We start from the raw sequence: 14,116 nt of genomic DNA on the forward strand, positions 1-14,116 counted from the left end.
GGAATAAGCCTGCTATGAACATTTATGTACAATTCTTTTGGTGGATGTGTGTTTTTATTTATCTTGGGTAAATACCTAGGAGGAAAATTGGTAAGTTATATATTGTGTTTAACTTTTTGACCTAAGTCTTATTTAGAAGTATATTGTTTAACTTCTAAATTTTGGCAATTTTCCATGTATATTTTATTTATCAATTTTTAATTTGATTCCCTTGTGGTCAAAAAATATATTCTGTGTGATTTCAATCTTTTGAAATCTACTGAGATTTCTTTTTAATGGACTGGTATATAGTCTGTCTTGGTGAATGTTCCATGTGCACTTGAAAATAATGTCTTTTCTGCTGTTATTAGATGGACTGTTTTATAAATATTAAATGGTTGTTCTTCAAATCTTCTATCTGCTTATTAATTTTCTACCTATTTGCTCTATTCTTTACTCTGATCCCAACTATAATTTTGGATAAATCTATTTCCTTTTGAATTTCTGTCATTTTCTTCTTCATATATTTTGGACTTATATTATTTGGTGCATACACATTTATGAGTATGTTCTCTTGATAAATTAACTCTTCTTTCATTACTAAATGCTCCCTTTTATTCTGATATTCCTTATTCTGAAGTCTACTTTGTCTGACGTCAAGATAGTCGTGCTTTCTTGCTTTCATATTATTACGGTTTGCATAGTATATCTTTCTCCATCTTCTACTTTTAACCTGTATATGTCTTTGTCCTTAAAGTGTATTTCTTTAGACTGCAGATAGTTGGGTTTTGCTTTTTCATCCTATATGCCAATTTCTGACATTTAATTTGAGTGACAATTTACATATAATAAAGTAAATTTAATGTAATGTTATTTTTGATATGGTTTAAATCAACTATTTTGCCAATTGTTTTGTTTATTTGTTCCATCTGCTCTTTTTCATTTGTAGGATTCTATTTTCTCACCACTAGTGACATCTTGGCTATGCTTCTTTTTAATACTTTTTTTTAAAGTCATTGCTCTAGGTTCACAATGTTTTTTGTTTTATTTGTTTTACTGAATCACAAGCTACCTTTAAATAATATTACATTACTTCACATGTACTGTAAGGACAATGCCGCAGTATATTTCAATTTCTCCCCTCCTGTTCTTCATATATTGTTGTCAAACATTTCACCATCCTTTTTTTTTTATTGGTTATGAATATTCATGGGGGTACAAAGCTGGCTGACACCACTCATGCCCAAGATGTGATAGCCAGATCCTTTAACTGTACAGTACACATTGTTTTTGTTTTAAACGTTTATCTTTAAGGTAAATTTTAAAATAACAAAAAATCTTGAATATTTGGTGATGCCATTAGCTCTTCATTCTTTTATGTAGATACAAGGTTTCATTTAGTATCTTTTTCCTTTAACCAGAAGAAATTCCTTTTATATTTCTCATAGTGTGCATCTGCTGGCAACAAATTCACTGAGATTTTATTTTCTGAAATAGCTTTTATTTTGCCTTCATTGTTGAAAGCTATTTGCTGGACATAGAATCCTGGTTCGATAATTTTTTAAGCATTTTAAGGATGTTGTTTCTTTGTCTTCTGGTTTGCATTGTTACTGTTATGAGGCCTGTGTTTATTTCTATTTTCCCCCATAAATGTAAGATGTCCTTTTCTTCGTGTTCCTTTAAAACGTTTCTCTTTAGCTTTTCAAGATGGCGGCGGCTGCGGCGGCTGGCGCGGAGTAGCTGAGGTGGAAAAGGCAGCCACTGGGACTCAGGCAGCCGGAAAACTTGTGGTCCTTCCTCTTGCCATCTCTTAAGGGAGGACTGCTGCTGCTGACCGGTCGTGGGGGGTGACCGCCACTTTGCCCCCGGCAGGAGAGGCTGCCTCATTTACAGACAACAGCTTTAAAGTGTGGAGCAGGAAAAGAACTGTTTCGTAGCTGCAAAAGTGAGTCTCGAAACAGGGAACACGGCGCCAGGGCTGCTGTGGATGCAGCCAGGATCCCGGAGGCCGGGGCCGCGCTGAAGGCGGCCAGCTGCCCTATTCAGGATTCGAGGTTTCAGGCCGGCATTAAAGAAGATTCCTGGGAGCGCCCCGAGCGGCGCCGCGACTGAACAGCCCGAGGCGGCAGCGGCCGAGAACTGGGAAAGGCGGCAAACCAGAGACAGAGAGCGAGCACCCAACCTGGCACAGCACTGTGAGTGATCCCTGGCACAGCTCTGTTCGGGGGGTGGATGCCCAAGCGGCCCCCGCCTGCACCACCAGCCCACTCACCGCTGGTGCTGCCTCCATTTTCCCAGGTGCGGGAAGCTCCGCCCTGCTCGGCCATCACTGAGCCCTCCCACTTGCTGGCCTGGCGCCAGGCTTTCCGGAGCCTGCGGACCGGCCTTGGCTCCCACTCCCTCCGCGGTTCTCTGGCGGGGCTGGTGGCGGAGGGCGTCCTGGGCCAGTTTCGGGAGGGCAAGGAAGTACGGGTGGGCCGACTATCACTCCACCATACCCTGGACTCCGGCCCCAGGTAAACTCCCTGTTACTGGGAGGCAGATACCATCTGTGCGGCCACCAGTTTGGAAAAAAGCCTAACGAATTTCTGGTTGGGAATAGTGTGGTAGGAGAGTTCCCAGGTCCGCTTGAACCTGCCGGAGACCAGGCTGCAGGTGGGCGCTAGACTCGGTTTATACAGGGGGGATACAAAGGTGAACAAGACCCGAGAAAGATCTACATAGTGCCACAAAGGCACCCAGAGAGACCGGTTGTCTGTGCCCAGCAGAAACCTGGTAGACTTCCTGGGCGAGGCGGTACCGAGCAGGGTCTTGAAGGCCCAGCTGTTAGACGAGGGGTGCAGAAGACATGCCCCAGCCCAGCACAGTGCGCACAGAGTGGGGAGACGTGCGGCCAGGGAGGCGGAGACTCGACAAAAACCACACACCCGGTGGGGTCGCTACTGCACTATCTAACAGCCTGGGCCAGAGCACACAGAACAGGGAGAAGTCCTGCACAGGAAGTGAAAGCTCAACAGAGATCACACACCCTGTGGTACGTGACCCACCAGCCCAGCAGAGTCCAAGCTGACCAGAAAGGTGGCTCCCCGGAGAAGCCCAAGACCCGAGGCAACCACACACACAAGGCACTAGAAGCCAACTGAGCAGTCACGGAGGGAGCCATACGAAATTGGCAACCACAGCAACATCCTAGTTAGTCATTAGTCTCAAACCGGTGGACTGTGAAACCCCCGGCCACAATGAATAAACACCAAAAAAAAGATACCAGAAATACAAAAAATCAAGAAAGTACACCACCAAAAGTTAATAAATCTCAAACTCTAGATCCTATAGAACAAGAAGCCCTTGAAATGACTGACAAGGAATTTCGAGTGATAATTCTAAAGAAACTGAATGAGATACAAGAAAACTCAGCTAGACATCATGATGAAATGAGGAAAAGTTTACAGGATCTGAAAGAGGAAATGTACAAGGAAATCAATGTCCTGAAAAAAAATGTAGCAGAACTTGCTGAACTGAAGAAGTTATTCAACGAAATAAAAAACACAACGGAGAGTTTAACCAGCAGGCTTGTTGAAGTTGAAGAGAGAACCTCTGAACTTGAAGATGGGCTGTTTGAAATAACACAAGCAGACAAAAAGAAAGAAAAAAGAATCAAGGACATTGAAGAAAATCTGAGAGAGATATCAGACAACCATAAGCGATCAAATATCCGAGTCATGGGTATTCCAGAAGGGGAGGAAAATGGAGATTCCATTGAAAACATATTCAACAAAATAGTGGCAGAAAACTTCCCAGGTATAGGAAAAATCACAGATCTTCAGATCCAGGAAGCTCAACGATCTCCAAACGTATTCAACCCAAAAAGGCCTTCTCCAAGACATGTCATAGTCAAATTGGCAAAACTCAGAGACAAAGAGAGAATCTTAAAAGCTGCAAGAGAGAAGCGTCAAATCACCTATAAGGGAGCCCCAATCAGGTTAACATCAGACTTTTCATCACAAACCCTAAAAGCTAGAAAGGAATGGGATGATATTTTCAAAATACTAAAAGACAAAGATTGCCAGCCAAGAATACTCTACCCTGCAAGGCTATCCTTCCGAAATGAGGGGCAAATAGTATATTTCTCAGACAAACAAAAACTGCGGGAGTTCACTACCACAAGACCACCCTTACAAGAAATCCTCAAGGGAGTACTGGGTTTGGTTCCTGAAAAATAACCACCACTGCCATAAAAACCCAAGAAAAATCTAAACCCGCTAGTATAATAAAAATGGCATTTATGAAGAGAAAACAAGCTAACAAAAACACTATCTACAACCTAAGGAACCAACAAACACAGAAAACAAACAGTAAATCAGAAAGCAAGGAACAAAAGACACTTAAGACAACCAAACAACCAATAAAATGCTAGGAATAAATCAACACCTTTCAATAACAACTCTTAATGTAAAAGGCTTAAATTCCCCAATTAAAAGACACAGACTGGCTGACTGGATCAAAAAGCAGGACCCAACTATATGCTGCCTACAAGAGACCCATCTCACCCATAAAGATTCACACAGACTAAGAGTGAAAGGATGGAAAAAGATTTACCATGCAAACAGAAAAGAAAAACGAGCTGGAGTAGCTATTCTTATATCTGACAAAATAGACTTTAAACTAAAAACCATAAAAAGAGACAATGAGGGACAACTACTTAGTGATAAAAGGACTGATCCATCAAGAAGACATAACAATCATAAATATGTATGCACCCAATGTTGGAGCAGCCAGATTTATAAAACAAACTCTATTAGACCTAAAGAAGGAAATAGACACTAATACCATAATAGCAGGGGACCTGAACACTCCACTGTCAATATTAGACAGATCATCTAGGCAAAGAATCAGTAGAGAAACACAAGATCTAAACAAGACTCTAGACCAATTGGAATTGGCAGATATCTACAGAACATTCCACCCAACAACCTCAGAATATTCATTCTTCTCATCAGCACATGGATCATTCTCCAGGATAGATCACATATTAGGTCACAAATCAAGTCTCAATAAATTCAAAAAAATTGGAATTATCCCATGTATCTTCTCAGACCACAATGGATTAAAACTAGAAATTAATAATAAATGAACCTCTGGAAACTATACAAACACATGGAAATTAAACAGCGTTCTACTTAATGACATATGGGTCCAAGAAGAAATCAAGCAGGAAATCAAAAAATTTATTGAAACTAATGAAAACAATGATACATCATACCAAAACCTGTGGGATACTGCAAAAGCAGTATTGAGGGGAAAATTTATTGCATTAAATGCTCACTTCAGAAGAATAGAAAGATGGCAAGTGAACAACCTAACACTTCACCTTAAAGAACTAGAAAAACAAGAACAATCCAATCCTAAAGTTAGCAGACGGAAAGAAATCATTAAGATCAGAGCAGAACTGAATGAAATTGAAAACCAAAAAACAATTCAAAAGCTCAACGAATCAAAAAGTTTGTTTTTTGAAAAGATAAATAAAATTGACAAACCATTAGCATGGCTAACAAAAAAAAGAAGAGAGAAGACTCAAATAACAAAAATTAGAAATGAAAAAGGCGATATTACAACTGATTCATCTGAAATACAAGGAATCATTCGAGACTACTATAAACAACTATACGCCAACAAATTTGAAAATCTGGAGGAAATGGATAAATTTCTGGACACACACAAGCTCCCAAAACTGAACCGTGAAGACGTAGAAAATTTGAACAGACCAATAACAATAAAGGAGATTGAAGCTGTTATCAGAAGGCTCCCAACAAAGAAAAGCCCAGGACCAGATGGATTCACAGCAGAATTTTACCAAACATTCAAACAGGAATTGGCACCGATTCTTTACAAACTATTCCAAAAGATTGAAATGGACGCAAATCTTCCAAACTCATTCTATGAAGCAAACATCATCCTGATACCAAAACCAGGTAAAGATATAACCAAAAAAGAAAACTACAGGCCAATATCCCTGATGAATATAGATGCAAAAATCCTCACTAAATTACTAGCAAACAGAATACAGCAACACATACGAAAAATTATTCATCACGATCAAGTGGGATTCATCCCAGGGATGCAAGGTTGGTTCAACATACGCAAATCAATAAATGTGATACACCATATTAATAAACTCAAACACAAGGACCATATGATCATCTCTATAGATGCTGAAAAAGCATTTGATAAAGTTCAGCACTCATTCATGACAAAGACCCTCTATAAGTTAGGTATAGAGGGAAAGTATCTCAACATAATTAAAGCCATATATGCCAAACCCACAGCCAATATCATCCTGAATGGGGAAAAGCTGAAAGCTTTTCCTTTAAGAACAGGAACTAGACAAGGATGCACACTCTCACCACTCCTATTCAACATAGTGTTGGAAGTACTAGCCAGAGCAATCAGAGAAGAGAAGGAAATAAAGGGCATCCAGATTGGAAAAGATGAAGTCAAACTGTCCCTGTTTGCAGATGACATGATCCTATATATCGAACAGGCTAAAACCTCTACAAAAAAACTGCTAGAATTGATAAATGATTTCAGCACAGTAGCAGGATACAAAATCAACACTCAAAAATCAGTAGCATTTCTTTTCTCCAATAGTGAACATGCAGAAATCAAGAAAGCCTGCCCATTTACAATAGCCACCAAAAAAATAAAATACTTAGCAATTGAGTTAACCAAGGAGGTGAAAAATCTCTATAATGAGAACTACAAAACACTGCTGAGAGAAATTAGAGAGGATACAAGAAGATGGAAAGATAACCCATGCTCTTGGATTGGAAGAATCAACATAGTGAAAATGTCCATACTACCCAAAGTGATATACAAATTCAATGCAATCCCCATCAAAATTCCAAAGACATTTTTCTCAGAAATGGAAAAAACTATCCAGACATTTATATGGAACAATAAAAGACCACACATAGCCAAAGCAATGCTGAGCAAAAAAAATAAAGCTGGAGGCATAACACTACCTGACTTTAAGCTATACTACAAAGCTATAATAACCAAAACAGTATGGTACTGGCATAAAAACAGACACACTGACCAATGGAATAGAATAGAGAATCCAGAAATCAACCCACACACTTACTGTCAGCTGATCTTTGACAAAGGCATCAAGCCTATTCAGTGGCGAAGGGACTGCCTCTTCAGCAAATGGTGCTGGGACAACTGGATATCCATATGCAGGAGAATGAAACTTGATCCATACCTCTCGCCGTATACTAAAATCAACTCAAAATGGATTAAGGATTTAAATATACACCCTGAAACAATAAAACTTCTTAAAGAAAACATAGGAGAAACACTGCAGGAAATAGGACTGGGCACAGACTTCATGAATACGACCCCAAAAGCACGGGCAACCAAAGGAAAAATAAACAAATGGGATTATATCAAACTAAAAAGCTTCTGCACAGCAAAAGAAACAATTAAAAGAGTTAAAAGACAACCAACAGAGTGGGAGAAAATATTTGCAAAATATACATCTGACAAAGGATTAATATCCAGAATATATAAGGAACTCAAACAACTGTACAAGAAGAAAACAAGCAACCCAATTAAAAAATGGGCAAAAGAGCTAAGTAGGCATTTTTCTAAGGAAGATATACAAATGGCCAACAGACATATGAAAAAATGCTCAACATCACTCAGCATCCGGGAAATGCAAATCAAAACCACATTGAGATACCATCTAACCCCAGTTAGGATGGCTAAAATCCAAAAGACTATGAACGATAAATGCTGGCGAGGCTGCGGAGAAAAAGGAACTCTCATACATTGTTGGTGGGACTGCAAAATGGTGCAGCCTCTATGGAAAATGGTATGGAGGTTCCTCAAACAATTGCAGATAGATCTACCATACGACCCAGCTATCCCACTGTTGGGAATATACCCAGAAGAATGGAAATCATCAAGTCGAAGGTATACCTGTTTCCCAATGTTCATCGCAGCCCTCTTTACAATAGCCAAGAGTTGGAACCAGCCCAAATGCCCATCATCGGAGGAGTGGATACGGAAAATGTGGTACATCTACACAATGGAATACTACTCAGCTATAAAAACGAATGAAATACTGCCATTTGCAACAACATGGATGGTCCTTGAGAGAATTATATTAAGTGAAACAAGTCAGGCACAGAAAGAGAAATACCACATGTTCTCACTTATTGGTGGGAGCTAAAAATTAATATATAAATTCACACACACACACACACACACACACACAGACACACACACACACACACACACACACGCACACAAACCGGGGGGGGGGGAAGAAGATATAACAACCACAATTATTTGAAGTTGATATGACAAGCAAACGGAAAGGACATTGTTGGGGGGGAGGGGGGGAGGGAGAAGGGAGGGAGGTTTTGGTGATGGGGAGCAATAATCAGCCACAATGTATATCAACAAAATAAAATTAAAAAAATAAATAAATAAAAAATAAAAAATAAAAAATAAAAATAAATAAATAAATAAAAATAAAACGTTTCTCTTTATCACTGTTAACCAATTTGATTTCAAAGTACCCTAGAATGTGTGTTTATAATGTGCCCATCTGTGTGTGTGAGCACTCGTGTGTATGTGATACATTAGAGTCATAACAGGGAGCTGAATACATAAATAAACAAATAAACAATAAAAAGAGACAAATAGACAGAAACAACAATCACAGTTATACAATGAAGTTTTAGAGAGAGAAAAGAACCATGGTTACTAGAGGTGGAAAGGGAGAGGGGAGGGGGAGAGTGGGGGTTAATGAGGAATTGGTTGAGGGACACAAAGAATGATTGTGTATTGTAATGAAAAATACGCTAACTATACTGACCTAACCCTCACACATTATATAGAATTATTGGAAATCAACGTTGTACCCCACATGTATGTTTAATACCTTATCTTAAAAAAAAAAATTAAAGTAAAATAAAAATTGTCAGGAGGTGCAGGAAATGGACGAAGCTGGGTACAAGAAGCTGTGGAGGTGGCCCTGGGAGCTGCCGATCAGGCGCCTGGACAAAGGCTGGGCCGCATGTACCCCCACAAGGGCGCAGTCTGCACCCCCAGGCCGTGACGGACATGTTTCCACAAAGCAGGCATTTGGGTTCATTGCACCTAATCCAGCAACTGAAATTCATCACCTCCGACTCCTACCACCCCATCAAAGATGAATTTTAACTGTTGCCGGGTCAGTATCAGCCTGAAGCTCGAATGCTACAAGCTAGCCAAGGAGAAGTCGGAGATGCAGCATAACTATGTGAAGTACTACGAGATGTCCTATGGCCTAAACATCGAGATGCACAGGCAGGCTGAAATCATCAAGAGGCTGAAAGGGATGTGTGCCCAGGTCCTGCCCTACCTCTCCCAAGAGCACCAGCAGCAGGTCTTGGGAACCATCCAGAGGGCTAAGCAGGTCACTGCTCCCGAGCTGAACTCCATCATCCACAGCAGCTCCAAGCGCCAGCTTCAGGCTCTGGCCCTGCCCCTGACCCCACTGCCCGTGGGGCTGCAGCCACCTGCACTGCTGGTGGTCATTGTGGACAATGGCTTCCTATCGCTGTAGGTGCTGGGCTCCCAGGTCCACCTCTCCAAGGAAGACAAGAACAGCCACGATGGTGACGCCCACCAGGAGGATGATGGTGAGAAGTCAGATTAGCAGGCGGCTGGGATGGGAGGGGTAGGGACAAAGGAGAGAGAGGCAAGGAGAGAAAGGGATGTTCAGCACAAGACAGTATAGCTCAGGATGGCTAAACTCCAGTAGCATTTACGGTAGCCACCTGCTGGGGTCCTACCCCTGCTTGTGTGCCTGCCACCCCCTAGATTTGCTCCAACCCCACCCAGTCCCCACCTCCCTTCCTCCTCCCCACATGCAGCCTGAATAGGTGAATACCTGCTCATTCCACAGATGAGGCAACCTGCGGCCTGGCGGGGCAAATGGGAGACCAGGTCAGATGGGAGCAAAACCTCAAGAAATCCAACACCCCTGGTACTTTCCCATTTCACACACATGTAACTGACAGTCTGCTCACTGGGCTCTTCTGGGTACACACTACAGCCTCATACCCTGGCACTGCATGCAAACACGAGGCTAGCCATCCTTTCCCATCCTGGGCACCCTGTCTCTCCCCTTGGGACCCACCTCCCACCCTGCTCACCTCTTCTGCTAGTCCTTGAGGCCCCCATGCCCACCTGTTCCTCCCCCCTTGCCCACAAATAGGAGGCAAAGTAAAGCTAGCTTAGCTGGGACAAACAGGGAAGCGGGGGGTGACCCAGGCTTTCCTTTCTCCCCTTCCCAAATAAACATGAGGATACTGGAAACAAATTTGTCTCCAGATGGAAAGGCAGGATCAGTATAGGCTTCCCTGGATAATTTTCCTATATTTGTATCACAGTCTCTTTCTGTTTTTCTGAATGTTTGAGAAGATCAGTTTCATACATTTTAATTAGTTTCTGTAAAATTCTATTGTAGGGAAAGTTCCATGCAACTTAATCTTTTATGGTCAGAAAAAATGTCCCATACCTCACTGTTTAATTATGTATTTCAGTTATTTATTTACACACATATATTTTTAATTTCCTCATGAACTGTAAAACCACTGCAGATTTTATTTTTATGGATTTAGTGTCAAGCACTCTGAAATCTTGCTGTCTGCAAAGAGATGACAGAATTCACTGACTCCTAAAATTTAAAATAAAGATGACAGTAGGAGTGCTTCCTCTGTATTTCATTTTCAAGGTTTACTTACTAATCATAATAATAGATTTCATTTATCAAATCAGATTTGATGTGCTAGTACTTTTTATCTTTAGTGGTTTGTCTCCAGAACATTAGGTTAATATTTATAACTTCCTTGATTTGCTTGGCAGACATGAAAACAAAGTAGAAACATTGCTTGTGAAATATATTTCAGTGATTAGAGAGCTGAGGGCAGTAGCAGAAGAAGACATGAAGATGAACAATAATTAAAATAAACAACATGGGGTTGTTAACGTATGTTCCATTTAGAACAATAGTAAAAAGCTATTAAATGAGGTCAGTTAATCAAACTAGAAAAAGAATCAAGTAACTTATACTAAGACCTGTTCTGCAAAGGTAAAAATAATCCAATTTGCAGATGAAAACAAGAGGCAGAAAGAAAAAAGGCAAACAAGAAAATAAAAAGGATGCTTTAAAACAAAGAATCAGCTAAATGATCATTGGAATCTTATAGAAACCATGTATTTTTTAAAGTATTTAAATAAATATTTTTTGGAAGGCATTCAATTTTCTCTCCAGTTTTTCTGTAGCAGTTGATACTCTGAATTAAAAATTATAGGAGTTTATTGTTTTGGACTGAGCTCCTGCAGTAGGTGCTAACAGACCAAATTCAAAATCAAACTGGAGTCACCCAGGCTAAATTTCCCTGTCACCAAACCAAATCTTATTATTTGACCTTTGGAGGAATCAGAAGAAAGAGATAACAGCCAATTTCCAATAGGCCAGTTTCAGACCTTAATCAGCATGAAAATGAATTTCCCTTTGTTTTGATCTTTACAATAAAAAGGTAACTTGAAGTAACCTCATATTAACCAATCTACTCATTCTCAATTGTTCTGTCTCTTTGTAACTACCTTATACGGAAAGAAACTTTGAAATAACCAGTCTACATTTTTGTTCGTTTCTGCTTTCTAGAATCCTTTTTCTGTTCATAAAACCCCCCTCTGCTTAACCTGCTGGAACGCTTATTCTATTTTATGGAGTGAGGTATTGACCAATTTTAGAATCACAAATAAAGCCTATTAAGATCTTTACTTGTTTATTTTTCAAACCCCGAATCCAGAAAACCTTTCTTTCGTTTTACCATTACACAATGTAAACATTTTTTATGGGCCTTTACCAATTTCTCCCTAACCCCCTCCCCCGTTCCTATATCTGATGGCCTCAGTTCCATCCTGTCCCTTTGAAAGTTCAATGAATTATTGTGATTATTGTACTTTTCTTTTCTTTTCTTTTTTTTTTCTTTTTTCTTATGAGTGAGGACATGTGGTATTTCTCTTTCTGTTCATGGCTTATTTCACTTCACATAATTTTCTCTAAATTCATCCATGTTGCTGTGAATGGCAGAATTTCATTCTTTTTTATGGGAGAGCAGTATTTCATTGTGTATACTTATCACATTTTCCTTATCCAGTTGTCCATTGATGGACATTTAGGTTGGTTCCAACTCTTAGCTTTTGTAAATAGAGCTGTGTTTAGTGGTGAGCAAGGGATACCTGCTCACCACTAAATATCATGAGCAGGTATCCCTTCCACATGATAATTTCTGTTCCTTTGGGTATACATCCAGCAGTGGGATTGCTGAATTATAGGGCAGTTCCATTTGTATTTGTTTGAGGAATCTCCATGCTGTTTTCCATAATAGCTGCACTAATTTACATTCCCACCAGCGGTGTTGTAGAGTTCCCCTTTCTCCACATCCTTGCCAGCATTTGTTATTCTCTGTCTTTTTGGTAATGACCAGTCTAAGTGGCTTGAAATGATACTTCAGCGTGGTTTTGATTTGCATTTTCCTAATGTTTAGTGATGTTGAGCATTTCTTCATGTGACTATTAGCCATTTGTATATCTTCCTTTGAGAAAGACCTATTCAGCTCTTTTGTCCATTTTTAAATTAAGCTACTTGATTTTTTTTTTTACTGTTAAGTTGTTTGAGTTCCCTATATATTCTGGATATCAATCCCTTGTTGGATGCGTAGTTTGTAAATATCATCTCCCATTCTGCAGGTTGGCTTTTCACTCTGTTAATCATTTCAAGCCCCAGCTGCTTTAAGGATGGAGCTGGTGAGCACACAGAGCAAGAGCTGGCAGAATCCTCAGCTGTGCCCTTTTTTTTTTTGCAGTGGCTTGGAGGCTGCAGGGGAGAAGAGGGCCTTGGTGGCCCCCAGGCCAACAAGACCACAAACGGGGTTCCCATAGACCCACATAAGAGCCAGGGGCCAAATACAACTGAAAAAAAAAGGAGTAAATCAGAGGCTGGTGAGTCATTGCAAGAGACCAGCACATGGCCTGTCCTATGGGAAGTATTTGAAGTGCAAGTGGTGGGGGAGACGGGCCGACCAGGGAAACACTGGGGCCATAGCATGGACAGCTGATCTGCCCTCCAATCAGCATAGGCCCATTCAGTGGACACTGGTCAGGAACATAGAACTGAAGGGGTGCAGTTTGCTGAAAAGACTCAGGCCCAGACAAGTTTCCACACAACCCAGGTGTACCAGACCTCACAAGACCTCGAAGTGCTTACAAGGTCAACAATTAAAACCTGAGTGGCACAAAAAACCTTCCCCAGAGATCAGCAGCAAAGCAACAATTTAGCTCAATGACAGAACTCAAATGTTGGTTCCCACAGGAATTTCCCCAGTTTAGAAGTAAGCAAAGTACAACAAATTGGTTCCAGTGCAGGCTTTAATTGGTGGGAACGGCATAAAACACAGAGCAGAATTGAAAGAAAAAACAAAAACCCACAAATCAGAGACAAATTTCTGATATTAACAATTAAAGGTCTAACACCACCAAAGAACACCTATAAAACCTAGAAGGACTGAAAGCCCCCTGTGAGCCCATGTTGGATGTGGGGAGGGCTGAGGACCTAAGTCACTCCCCCGACCACCACACTGAACCCTGTGATGACCACTGAGCCACTACTGAAGTGCCCTGGACTCCCCTGCCAGAATAAGGGGTGTGCCATGAGCCTTGAGCATGTCCTCCTTCCTCCCCCTCTCACCCCATTCCCCTCTCTCTTCCCCTCACCCCTTCCCCCCACTGCTCTGTAACGTCTTCTTAGAATGTAAAAACAAAAGTAATGATAAATAAATTAAAAAATAAAAATAAATACATTAAAAAAATAAATATATACAATAAAGTTATTGAGACTTACTTATTGGCCCAGAGTATAGCCTATCTTGGTAAATGTTCCATGCACACTTTGAGTGTCTGTATTCTTTTTATATTGTATATAAATGTTAAGTCAAGTTAGTTTTAGTGTTGTTCAAGTCTTCTGTGCCCTTAATGATTTCCTGTCTACCTGTTCTATCAATTATGGAGAAAAGTA

The 14,116-nt window shown here is 40.5% G+C and overlaps 1 pseudogene; it reads left to right on the forward strand.

Moving 5' to 3' along the window:
• The first annotated feature begins 9,108 nt into the window (after positions 1-9,108).
• On the forward strand, positions 9,109-9,685 carry LOC134385083 (TLE family member 5-like; annotated as a pseudogene).
• The last annotated feature ends 4,431 nt before the right edge of the window (positions 9,686-14,116 follow it).

The sequence above is a fragment of the Cynocephalus volans genome, chromosome 8, assembly GCF_027409185.1.
Source record: "Cynocephalus volans isolate mCynVol1 chromosome 8, mCynVol1.pri, whole genome shotgun sequence".
Lineage (NCBI taxonomy): Eukaryota > Metazoa > Chordata > Mammalia > Dermoptera > Cynocephalidae > Cynocephalus > Cynocephalus volans.